The sequence below is a fragment of the Anarhichas minor genome, unplaced genomic scaffold (assembly GCF_050575085.1).
Source record: "Anarhichas minor isolate MPS153535 unplaced genomic scaffold, ASM5057508v1 ptg000074l, whole genome shotgun sequence".
Classification (NCBI taxonomy): Eukaryota; Metazoa; Chordata; class Actinopteri; order Perciformes; family Anarhichadidae; genus Anarhichas; species Anarhichas minor.
In genome coordinates this window covers 11021366-11035195 of record NW_027466520.1, presented here as the reverse complement: position 1 = coordinate 11035195, position 13830 = coordinate 11021366, and the positions used below count along the sequence as shown (strand labels likewise).

At 42.8% G+C, this 13830-nt stretch overlaps 1 long non-coding RNA gene across 1 annotated transcript; it reads left to right on the top strand.

The window, feature by feature from the left end:
* Positions 1 to 283: 283 nt before the first annotated feature.
* LOC142937457 (uncharacterized) lies at positions 284 to 2850 on the top strand. The gene is made up of 3 exons (XR_012949410.1): positions 284 to 319; positions 1566 to 1706; positions 2267 to 2850. It is a non-coding gene; the product is annotated as an uncharacterized LOC142937457 (long non-coding RNA).
* Positions 2851 to 13830: the final 10980 nt, after the last annotated feature.

Below are 13830 nucleotides of genomic sequence, written 5' to 3'. Positions count from 1 at the left end.
ATATATTCACACATATATATTACATTTTAGTATCAGTACTTTCGCATGAATAAATCATCATCTGAATCCAACTTGTTTGATCGGCTACATTACGTGGAATGTAAAGCAGTCCTACCCGAGTCTATAATTCCTGTAAACCAGAAGCCAGTTCCCGTAAATCCCAAAACTTTCAGTTTCCTTCTGACTGGCAGGTAGGGAGTTATTTATTCACACGGAATGCCCCTGTTTGGAAAGCCCTTTAATACTCTAACATTCAGTAAATCCGCCAGTCGCTCCGCGGAGAAGGCAAGTGGACGGATGCAAAAGTTGTCGGCTCACGGTAAGCTCCGAAAACGGTTCACTACGCTGCTGTGCACGTTGGCACAGACTCTGCATGTGTGCTTCATCAAACCCCGCTAAACACTGACCCGACTTCGACTTTCATTCGGCTAGAATTTGGTGTGTTTACTGTAAAATTAAGTAGGTGCGTCACTTTCGGCCGCGTGAGTTAACCTTTCGCCACGCTGTACGCAAATTACTTACCATTGGTCATTCTTCATTTATATTCACCGCAAGCCAGAAGTGAAAGGGACTTATTCTCTCGGGTCTTCATTGCTGCTCAGATGGTCAATATATTGTCTGACTTTTGCCCTCAAACGCAATGGTCCTCTCACTATTCCAGCGGTTCCGGGGGGTGTTTTATTTTTTTGTAGCACAGAGATTAACGTTACAGTCGTTTCCCACGTCCTGCGTAACGCTGGCATGTGATTTTACTTCCGTCCTCACCAGTAGGCCTACCAGCAGAGGTTTCACTTTACTCTCAGATGAATTAACGTGGAAAACGTTTGCGTTTCAACGTGAAAACATGTTTTTTAATGCATGGAGACTACTGTGTTTTTAACCCTTATGCAATCATATGGTGGGCAGTTTTTTCCACATACACTCATTTACAATTTAGGGTAAAATATCTTAAAATATAGAACAGTCTGTTAGGCTACAGTATACACAGCTGTCTCTAGGCTGAGTGAATGATTGTTGGAACCGCTCATTCATTCAAATGCTCTAATTCAGCCAAACCCTGCCTATACACACTGTTGACAGCGAGGGCTGCTGTATAAATCACAACAGCACTGTTGCAGTCAGTCAGTAAGTAAGTGCCTTGCTCAATTCCAGGAGTGAGTGTTAGTCGTCCTTCCCCCAGAGTTTTTGTACAGTTGTGGTTCTGGCACTACTTTAAAAAGTGTCTGTGTTGTCACAGTTAGTTCTGTGAATAATAAAAGAACCTGCACTCATTTTCAACTGTGCTCTCTGTGTACATTTCTGGTATTTGCCTCCTTTGTTCGAATTTTGCAACAATAACTGTTTTGTAACTAAGTTTCAAGCGTGTTTTGGACGTAGGCTGTGTTTGTGTGGTTGTTTCTTTACCATATAGCTTGTAGCATGCATTCGGGAATGAGGATGAATGACTTGTGTTTACTTAATTACTGTTGCTATATTTGGCAAAAGCGCTGCTACCTGTGCATTGGTGTTCCGCTTGCTTTTTTGAAAAAAATGTGCATGTTTTTGTGTGTGTGTGTGTGTTACAGCTTTGGAGCCCGCAGTAATTAAAGACATCAATCAGATTATGACAGTGGTGTCCTGAAGCTTGACGACCGTGGGACCCACAACGTGACCGGGCAATCCAACACACAGATGATGTTTCCCGGCAAGATCGCTCTTGTTTCCTGGTGTGTTGTGATTCACTTGCAAACTATGTGTGCGGTTTACAGAGACGCAGAGCATCAGAGTTCTGTGAAACATTATACTGTTTTCACATTGATTATCTGTGGTTATCATCTGTGCGCTGAGGCAAATCCATTTTTCGACCACCATGGACTTCTATTGGTCGGTTTGCAATGTGTAGTCAAGTATTTCCAGGTTGTCAAATACAGCTTGCATGCTGTACTGTGTTCATAACATGCTTTGTGTGTTCTTTCTAGTACTGCAATTACTGCACATATGGATAGAGCAAACACGGGAATGTATTTGAAAGAGTAATTTGTGCTTACAACAAATTATCTAACAAAAGACAAATGATAGTGTAAGGCATCCCTCTTAACAGGTTGAATATTTAACAAAACCGTGATAGTTAATTACAGCGGCCCTTATACTTCTGTGGTATATTAATGATAATTAACTTTATTTGTATGGCATTTTTCTGTTGACAAATTGCAAGCTGCCGCTGAGTTCAATTCATTTTAGGAATTTATGTGATTTTGAAAAGGGCCTGATGTTTGTTTTTTTACAGGAAAATAGGATCTGGGTTGGGTTTTTCTAAAACCAGATGAAAAGTGGTGAGGGAGCTGTTGATGTCAGCGGCTGAACAGGTCAAAAATGTTGAGAGAAGTGCAAGAGTCTGTGTTGGATTTTCAGCTCATTTACTACAGAGCATACATACTGTTACACGCTAACCATGATAAATCTGTTTTTCTTACTATTCAGGCGGTCACTGGTGTTCCGATCACTTCATGCCATGAGAATACGAAACTTTCTTGAGAGAGACAAGCCATCACAATGACCATACAGTAAGTTTCTTTTTAGGCAAAGTTGTGTTTTTTCTCTGTGCGGTAAAGCCTGGATTGATAGTGGGAAGAGGCCTCTGTGACTTCAGAGTCAGTTGCCGTACAGCAACTCTTATAAACAATAGTAAGTGCAGCATACAGGGTGGTTTAAGTAAACATTCATATTACATCTGTAAGTCTCTTTGGAATTTGTTATCAAAGTTAACAATCAAACTACCTCTGAATACATCTTCATCTCAATTCGTCAGTACTTGAAGAAAAGGTTGTATAAAGAAGCCAAGCATGATTGTAACTATCGCGCTGCTTTTATAACTGCTCTATTCTTCAATAAATACCAGTTACAAGTCCATTTATTTGTGCGTCACCTGTTTATTATTAGCCAGCAAGCTGATCATAACCCCTCTTATCTTATTGTTGTATAATAAAGCTACATGCCACCTGGACATCATCACATGTTACAAAGTAAACCTAAAAACAGAATATAAGATTAAATTGACAAGGTTATACAATATTGACCCTTTACAGAGCGTGCTCAAACAGTGAAGGAAGTGAGAATATTAATCATTCAGGAGACTCTTATACTTATTCAGTGCCTTCTTTAATCTTTTGTAAGTGGTGTAAAGCGTTATTGATCACCTCATACGTATTTTCTCTATCTTTAGTGACAAGTATTGATAAAGCGTTGCCGCCATGAATAGTAGGTGAAATTGTTTCTTGTCAGCAAAACATAAAATGTACAAAGCAGTCTGACAAAGTGGGGAAACATGACATTTAGTCATTTGTTCCAATTTTGCTTTTGCAGCCAATATCTTGTGCACATACCCGTGTACTGTAAGCAGCTTTTCCCAGACGCAGACAGACATGTGGGTGTGCCCCTGAAACACATCCTGGAATAGACTGTTGCTTAATATTCTTGAGTGAAAGCTACATTACTGAGACCATTTCCCGTAAACTTAGTTGCAACACATTTTATGAATGGAAAAGTTGAACAAGCAGTTGGAGTGTACTGTAAATTAAAAAAGGGAATTAAAAAAAAAAAGGAATTTGAAAGTCGTTCTTCCTTCTCTGTTGTATCTTAGTGCAGAGTCTCGCTCTTTGCATCAGTCACATTTTTGTGTGCCTCTACGCTGACAAAGTCAAAGGTCACTGTGACGTCACAAAAAAACCCAACCTTTATGTCCATAAGTGGATAATTCTTATGCTAATTCAAACAAATGGGCAAAATATATGGAGCAAAATAACATTATGTGGGAGACACTACACCCCCAACTTTATTTTGGGAACAGTTTGGGACAGGCCCTTTCCCATTTCAACATGATAATGGCCGCATGCACAAAGCAAAGAACCTGATTGGCCTGCACGTATGCGTTGACCTCCACCTCATCCAATACCTTTTGGGGTGAATGGGATCACTGGCTGCGAGCCAGGCCTCATCGGCCGGCGTCAGTGCACAACCTCACTGATGCTCCTATGGCTGAATGGGAGGTAATCTCTGCAGCCAAAATGTAATGGTAATTGATCGCAGACGAGTGATGGCTCCTATAGCAGCTAATTAATCCCTACGGTTTGGTAAAGAGAGTAACGTTGCGTTGTTCACATGCACTTTCACGTGACTACACACATTTGGCCAAGTATATATCTCTCACTCTGACAGTTTACTACAAAAGTATCCTCTGGGCTTTTCCTTGCAGCTATAGGTGTTTCCCGCTCATCAATAAAGTGTGTGAAAACTTTGACAGAAGTCGATATATTTCCCACTTAAGAAAACTCCAGCCTCATTACCCGGCTCATATGCACCCCTGTGTTTACCTGCTCTCTCCGCTCTGCACTCTATTGATGCCGCTTTCTGATGCTGTTGCTCCCGCTTCTTCTCTGCTTTGGCCTCACTTCTCTGCCGTGCTGAATGCGGTTTTTTTTTTGTTTGCTGTCTCGACCTCCCCAGCATCCACCCACGGGTTCTGTTCCTTTGATCCTTGATAGGAGATTGGCAGTGATCTCTCTTTGTGCGCTCACCTGCTGCTCAATAGGTTTTCAGGGGCAGTAACAGGAAACATGTCCTCGATGCCAAACCATTTTGCATTTACCTTCTTCTTAAAACTCAATATTTCTCTGTCCCTCACCATATTTTTGTGTAAATTAAAAATTGGCTTTGGGTTGTCTGTTTTAACAAACCCATTGTTAAATCTATACTTTGCATCGAATGCAACTTTCATCTTGAGTGTGCGCGTGTTTGAGGGCGAGTGTGGAGTGACTCAGTCTGTTTTTCCAAAAGTAATCTGTTGTGGAATAATTCTTTAAAAATGGAACAAAACAGCACTTTAATCAATGCTGTTGACCAACAGGTGGACTTTACCACACTTTACATTTGGTGGAAAGTTGCTTTCTTTTTCTCTCTTCTTCTCTCAGTTTTCACATTCATACAGTGACCATTAGAGTCCAACAGGACTAAATGTCCATGGTCACAAGTTTCCGTTTTATCCATCGTTTTTGAGAAAAATCTTCCCAGGCATGCCAATGAAGTGACTGTACAATGTGGCAGCACAAAGGGCGAAAGAAAATTATATAATACTTTACATAATCATCTCAAGGGATAGACTTTATTTCATGCGTTTCATGTGTTACAGCATGGAACACATTTGTAATGGTCTATTTATAAACTCCTTTCATAGCATGACCTTCAGTGCACACACACTCATCATTTTGGATACACTACATGCACATAGAAGACTAAGGAGTACAGAGGAACATGCAAACAGGATGTACTGTAGGGGCATATGTAAGCCCTAACTGGATACTGTGGGAGAAAAACAACATAAGAATAAATCTGCATCAACTTGCAGAGACCCTTGAATCTGGAGACAATTTTTGGGATAACAATTCGTATCGCAGCTAAGTGGCACCATCTAGTGGTTTGTCTTCAAACATACATGTGTACACACACTCAATAAGTAATGGAAACCTATTATAAGATAGACAAAAACATTTTTTTTTACTATAGTTACAACCATTTTTATTAGCTCAAATTGACCCTACTCATTTTATTTTATATTGTCTCTGGCTTTTTTAAATTAAGCTTGTAAGAATCAGTTCCCAGTCGGTAAACAGGCTGTTAAACAGCAGGAGATACGCAACATATAAAAACGCAATTCATTGGCAATATGGGAGGGATTTTAGAATGTATCTTTCAAATTCCCTTTTGGCTTTTAATGCTATTACATTATGGGATGATGGAATAACCAAGTGAATCATGTCTTTTTTGTCCATATGTGCAGGATGAAAACCACAAAACACAAACAATTCCATAATGACAGTGCAGGAAAAACAAAACAGAAAGAGAAATCAAACAGGCAGTGAAAGCTGACTGAGAAACCTCCTGCTGTAAATGAATGGAACTAAAAGACAGATGAATGGTGATAATTAACGAGATTCTCCAGCGACCAGTTTTCAAAAGTGTCAGCAGTGCTCTAAAAGCCATGGCTGCTGGTACTGAGATGAGTAAAGTGACATTTCCTGATGAGCATGTTAGAAAACATGGTTGATTTTTTTTCCTTTTTTAATTAAAAACCCTTTTTTATCCAGGGAGTTTTCATTGAGAGCAAACCACTGTTCTGCTGGTGACGGAACATAAGCAAAACCATATCTTATTCGTTTTTACAGTCACATCTGTTTACATCTTTTCATAGACTTTATTGTTGTATTGTTATGCGTGTACTGTCATTGTTTATCTGTGCTCTGCTGCAAATGTCATTGCCCTCCAGAAGTGGCACCATTTCCCCCCCACATTTATCCTGCTGGTCATTCTTTCTGGTCACAAACTGAGGATATCTGTATTTTGAATGGTTTGTAAATCAACCAAGAAATACAGTTACATTATTCAATCTAAAAGCCACTTTCTCAATGGGTAAATGACATTTGAGTTTCTGATGGGGCACATTTCTCACCATGCTGTTTATTCCAAACTGCTGTTTCTTCCAGGAAATTGCTAAATTACCAAGAAAAACACAACTGTGTGTATAAGTGACATGGCTCATCATTATGTCTTTTTTCTTTTTATTTTACAATATTTCTTCAATCCCAGCACTATAATAACATATTATCCAACACTACAAACTAATTTGGATGGTAAATATATAATTTCGCTGTGCAGCTTAAAAAGATAAATAAAATAAAAAGAAGAAAAAAGAAGAAAATTAAAAAAACAAATCAGCACTGCGGGAAGTGTAAAATGTGATAAAACATATTTGATTAAAGCTAAAGAAAAGACGATTGTCTTGAGACAGTCACATTAAAAAAGGAAACTAAAGAGACACTGTGTGCAGAATGGCCATATTTCAACAGAATGAAGATGTTTTTAATGTAAGCAGAGAGTGAACAAAGTAAATTAAGAAAGAGAAAAAAATCCACAATCTATTTGAGCCAGCAGAACTAATATGTGATATAGCCACAGATACGAAATACTCAGCTATTCTTGACCTTTGTGAAACTAGATGTGTGTGTGTGTGTGTGTGTGTGTGTGTGAAAAGTGAAGGGGGGGGGGCTGGAAAGATGATGGAGTGCAGGTCAGGTGATATCATCATCATCATCATAAGCCAACAGGGATTTGGTTGTCATGGAGTGTGCATGTGTGCAAATGGGGGTAGGGGGGTTGTTGTCTGTGATTTTCCGGGAAAATATCTGTGCAAACTGTCACATATGGGGAATAATTTGGCACAAAAATCACATCTGTAACTGAATTTTAGTATTACAACAGGGTTTTGGTGAAGGGTTGAAGTTAGGTTGAGGGTTCGGCATGCAGTGCTTATAGCCATGGTTAAGTTAGGGTTGGCCTCCAGGGAATACATGAGTGCCTCTGTGTTGGTGTGTGTGAAAGGGGTGTTTTTTACAAGGGACTAATTGGTGCCATGGATGACCTTCTACGCTTACATGCACACAGCGCTTGCGAGGCTGCAGAATTGGGGAAATATATCAGCCGCATAAAGACATTGAGGGTGCACTGTCGTACGTGTTTGCTATGGAGCTACAATGACAAAAAGAAACGAAGAAATGTAATTGTGAATATTCTCAAATGACACACCTTTATTGAGCGAGACAACTCCCAAACACTTCCTACCGCGCACCACCTGAAGATGGCGCTCCGTATCCTTGTACGATGGCTATGCTGCGCGCGCACGGTGCGCGAGTGCGAGAGCGAGACAGAGAGCTGCTGTCTGCCTCCTCTCCAGCGGTGTTGCCTCCCCGTCGCTGCAGTGCTTTGCTGCTCTCCCGTCTCTCTCCATCTCTCTATCTTGCTTTCTTGCTCTCTCGCTTTCGTACCCAGCGCCTCGCCTCTTCCTCCTCCCGCCTACCTCCACATCCCGCCTCCTCCTCCTCCCTGCGGATGCCTCAGACTTGCACCCCCGTCCCATGATCCCGGCAAATGGTCGCCATCCCCGGCAACTCTGGACGCAGCGAAAAGGCGCACCGCTCCGTCGCGATCTGATCTGTGCACACTGCGGTTTGACTTGAGAGAGAGAGAGAGAGAGAGAGAGGCGGACCAGGGGCAGAAGGGAAACGAGGGGAAAGCCGGACGCTGACAGTGGCCAGGATCACACTTCGGTAAGTCATCGCGTTATGTCCCCGCAGAGGTAGAAGGTGACAGGTCTTCAATCGCCCTGTGTGGTCGCTCATTGTTCCAAAAAGTATAGGACGTAGTTTTGCAAAATCAAGAGATCTGAACATTACCTTTTTGTGCGTGGTGGGTGATTTGGGGAAACTGCTGGTTTGACAGTGATAACAAGCTCGCTGCGAAGTCCTATTAGAAACAAGAGTCCGACTGTGCTCAGATCACCCAACACACGGCAGATATTTGGCTCCATTTGACTGCTGACCCAAATTCACCATCGGCTGTGCGTAAAAGTGCTCTAGAGGTGTGTAAACAAAAGCGGTATGGTTGCTCTTGGTCGCCAGATGATGATTGATTCCATTCACAAACAGAAGTTACATTGTTGTTATATCTTTAAAAAAATATCTGTACATGATGTTATGGTATATGATTTGCCATAACCAAACAGGTGCCTCAGGTGTTATAGTTGCACTAATACTCATACATCTCGTTGTCTGCTGATACCCACCAAGTTGTATGGAATTGCCTTTTGTCTGTAATGTGCTGGAGCATGCGAGGTGATACAAGGATAAGTATGGGTAAGACCATACCATTCCCACAACCCTACTTGTGCTTTGATCAGTAGACCTTTGCAGGAGGGGGATTCTGCGCTGGCAATTTGTCAAGGGCGTACAATATATCCGGCTGATGATGTGGAGGAGAGGAGGAGGAGGAGGGGGGCTGGGGCTGGGGCCGCTGCTGTTAGGCATGCTGTGGGTACGTGTTCAGCCTAGTCCATGTCAGCACTTGTGCAGGTGCATGATGGGCAGCGGAGGTACAGAGAGGGAAAGGGTATCATTATGCTCAGGTCAATATCACATTAATTCCTTTGTCTTTTGGTCCGTGTTGCTTCGAAACTGTGCAACTCTGGGTTGAGATTTATAGGTTGGGCCGCTTCCTTTGTGGCCAGGTAAGCAGCCGTGTAACAAGGAGAATACAATCCCTTCTTATTCCCCTCAAACTGACTTCTCGTGCAGGAAAAAGGACCAGTCACACGCCACGTCCTCCACAGACGACCACTGCTCAGTCTGTTTCAACCAGCACGTCATTCACTTTTCCTGGACTTTCAGCGATGCCGGTACATCAGACGCCTTGCCCAAGAGCCACAGATCTTCAAGAACTTCAATAGATTTTTTTTTATTGCTGAAGGATAAATAGCATTACAAAAGACCTATCACTGTGGGAACTGTCTCAACAGTTCTTGTGCAATCTCTGCCTCCTTCAGACACACACACACACACACACACACACACACACACACACACACACACACACACACACACACTCCAACCCCTCTCTAAATTTCCTAAAGATTAGCTTCTTTTATGTCCATCGAATGTCTCCAGTGGGCATGAAAAGCCTCGTCCTTCATCGCGGACACAGATTAAGCTAATTCACACAGCAGCGCAGGCCTAATGCCTAATCACTATGCTGCGCCTGCAGAACAGAACAGTCTTTATACTGTGGTAGCCGAGAGAAGGGGAGAGAAAGACTGGGGGAGAGAGAGAGAGCAAAGGGGGGAAAGCTAGCCGCCGGTGCCTATTGATCGGACAGAGGGGCTACTGGCAGGCGTCCACAGGATGGAGTGCTGACGACCGTCCAAAGAGCTGCCTGGATGAGCTGGTAGTGCTGATGAAGGGAGGGAAGAGTTTGAATCATACTCTCTGAAGCAGAGCAGGGTCAGGGAGGATTTGGAAAACACTGTAACTGTTTTGAAATGTATTTTCAATAGAGAGCGAAAGTGGGGTGTGGTTCGGTGTTGATGGTGTAACGGATCAAACACCATTCTGGGACTGTCAAACTTTGTCATTCGAGAATGTTTCACCATGCTGTGGGCCACTTCTTGACACGTGGAATGAGCAAAGACTGAGATCAAGAGAGGTTTGAACTCCCCTTCCAAAAGTCTGCTTTGATGTCTGGGTGCTTTGCCCAATTGTGTGCTGAAGGGATTGACATCGAAACCATCTTCCCAGGCTGAAAAGTCGCTCCGTTCAGCGTTTAGCATACGGTACGGTAACTGTGGTATAGTGACTTTGAGAATCGTAAAATGTCCATGTCAGCAATGAAATTTGATCTTCCGATTTGATTATGTATATGATTTTATCATATACTTGATAACAAGACAGGGATCTTTCAGTGGGGTGGGACCGTTTCCAATCCTTCTACTTTCACTTGTTCCAGGAATTGTTCATAATTCATGCGATATGTAAGACAGCGTAGTGAGCAGGGAGACTGTATCTCAACGAGCAAGTGAATGAGTTTCTACCACGTCCAGGGATTCTTTTCGAGACAGAAACCTGACCTTTGACCTCACCTGAAAGTGGACAAGGCCAAAAGGTTTCCCCCCACTTTCTCACACTGTACATTTATCATTTTAACGTCGACGATACACCCCACATCCCTGTTAGAATACATTTTGATTCAGCAATGTTGAACAAATGACGGCACGGTCCGTCTTCCCAATAGCGGATTGTTTTCCTCCAGGGAGCTATGAGGCCCATTGGCAAATATGGTACTTCTTTTGAGGTGTGACACAAGCCCAGAGGCAACATCTGATGCTGCTCATTTGTCAATATGAGTTGGAGAAAAAAAAGCCATAGTTATATTGACCGTGTTATCTTTTATTAGCGGTCTAGTTACTGGCTGATATGAAATTCAGCTCTATGTTATGACCTTTTCTCCTAAAACACACAAAAAGAGCTATTTTCTATAATGGAGACTTGTCCGTATGTATCGTCCTTTCTATCTATTACAACGAAGAAACAGAAACAGCCTATAGACAAGGAGAGAATATAACACCATCAAGAAGAAGGAATGCTTTGCTTTTAACGCTTTGATGTCCTTGAGCTCCGTTATGAGCTACATGTTGTTCATGTTGTCTTCCGTATACCTTCACTAGAATGCAGTGTGAATGGGTCTCAGGCAACTGGCTGACACTTGAACCGTACTTGCCGATTGCATTGATAGCACATTCATGGACACAGGGGAGGTGCTAACTGACAGCTTCAGTGTGCTCATCAATCAGCCCGCCGTGATGCTTATGTCGGCGACTAGGTGCTTATGAGCTTGTTTAATGACATACAAAACACTGATGTGCCACTGCTAATGGACACTTTTACAATACCCCCATTACTGTGGGATTGTTACAAGATTACATACATGTTACGCACCATTAAACCTGTAATATTACTCTTCTTTCCCTCAAGGGTGCTGTCCAGTGCACTCAACATAGCTATCTTACGGGGATGTCCAGGTGATAGTCTAGATGTTGTACTTCTGTGCTCAAGTGTGTCCATGTGAGTCATGAAGTAGTCTTAAGTATCATTGCTTTCTTTACTATTATTAACCAGAGTGAGAACAGTGATGCTGCACTGAGTTGGTCGATGAGCCTTTCTGATTTCTTATATTATACCCAGCAGCTTTAAAGTGAAATACTGGACTGTTTTTTTATTTATTTTAGCCCTTTCTATCTACATAGGGAGCAGGTCCTCCTCCACGGAGTACGCCCATGTTGCACCGCCATGATTCTACAGGAGCCCAGAACGGACAAATTACGGAATCAAACACTGGATCTAGAGAGAGCCTTTCACGCTTTTACGTCCAACGTGCTTGGACGTAGGAAGGGGTATTCAGTTGGTTGCAATCTGCAGCCTCAACGCTAGATGCCACTAAATCCTACACACTGCCCCTTTAAGTACACATATGAGCAACCAGAACATCTTTTTTTTTCACCTTTGACCAGCAGACACAGCTGGTTGAGCATGATTGAAGTGGCTTCATGTCACCCACTCACTGTGGTGTATTTATTAGGGGATCCGTTCGTTCAACCAAAAGGTCTGGAGTCAAGGCCTCATTTTTATCACTTGAGTGTCCTTGAGCAGGACACAGAATCCTGTGTCCTGCAGGTCAAAGGATGTCGGTTTGTTGCTGAGGTTTTGGCCTCTTTGCGAGGAAGGGGAAGCAATGACAAATGTTGGGGCGCGTCAGTTGAATAAGATACAGTTTAACAACAAGAAAATGGTCACCATGGGAATAGGACTTTTTAAGATAGCATAGACAGGCTTTCTGCTGATATGACTTGACCTCTTTTTTTTCATGTTCCCAGCACCATTAGTGTATCCTCGGGATTCAGCTTTCTAACGTCTCCCTAAGTGTTTAATCTTCCTATCAGTAATCAATCACTGCAAAAGAAAGTAAGGAAAGAGAAGAAGAAAAGTTGTCCAGCTTTAACAATGCTTTGGATTTATGGCTCGATTTCCACTGATGCCACGTGTAGTAAAAATATATGGGCTCATAGTACTGGAAGGCGGTAAAAGATAAAACCAGTCACCAACTGCTGTGTATTGTATATTGTAGTGATAAATGAGAGCAGGACTTTGAGAAGCGCAGCAGGAAGAAGACAGAGAGAGAGAGAGAGAGGTAGCGATGTGTCAGTGTTGGAATGAGTCCAGCAAGGCAGCAATATGTGCGTGTGTGTGTGTGTGTGTGTGTGTGTCTTAGAGCGACAGACATAGAGAGAGTAGTGTGTGCGGATGCCTACTAGTGTGTTTCTGCTGCCGATACTCCTCCCATCTTCTAATGAGCTCACTGCAGATGGGACTCCCTCTGTCAGCCCACTGCCATCCTCCTCTCCCTCCACTCCATTATCCACCCTCACTCCCTTCCGTCTTTAATGCAGGGGGAAACGAAGAAAGAAAGAAAAAGGCAATAAATAATGTGATAAAAAAAAAAAATGAAGAGAGAGGGGGGGGGGGGGGGGGGGCAGGTGGAATGAAGAGGGACTTCACAGGAAGGAGTAAAAAGATATGGGAGATGAGGTGAAAAGTGGAAAATGAAGAGCTATTGACAGAGCTTGTTGGGCAGTGAGATGTGTTTATAAGCAGTGATGAGAGGAAGAAGCAGGGAGTGCTGAGCGAGTGAGCAGGAATCATCAAAAGCAAGAAGTGACAGAAAGGTGTGAAGGAAAAAAAACCCAGCATGTGACGAAGAAACGGCACCATGCTATATTTACTAGTGTCAAAGATGAAAACGCTGCATATTAAAACCTAATGGTATGTGTTTAGTGCAGGCCCAACAGTGGGAGCAGTGCCTCTGTGTTTGCCTAGCCATGACATCACCTCTGCGCCCTCCACACTGTACTTGCTAAGCTGAATTAATAATTGGCTCAGCTAGTCAGGTCTGCCTGAGTTAATTGAGCATCAAAGAGAAGCCATAGCTGGAGCGCGGATCATCTTGATTTCCCTGGGCGAGTATGTAGCCCAGAGTTGGCTTGTGCATGTATGACTGTGGAAGTGGGCCCGTTTGTGCATGTGTGTGATTGTGATCTTTATTGGCCATTCATCATCAGAATTCACGAGTCCACAGGTCGGGAAGTCTACGTCTACCTGTTCGTTCCTCTTGCATGGGTTATTGGCTTAAAACATCGAATCATGCTCCTTTTGCTCGCTGAACCTGCACTCTGGTCCTTTTTATGTGTGAGAAAGTAATTAGAAAGTGTGTCCAAAAATGCTAAGAAGAGATATGAAACAAGTGCCTCAGGTGAAGGAGAAAATGTGAGCGTGAGAGGGGGAGAGGGAGAGAGAGAGAGAGAGAGAGAGAGAGAGCGAGAGATACATATTGGCGTAATGACATGTTGCGTGGCAGGTAGCG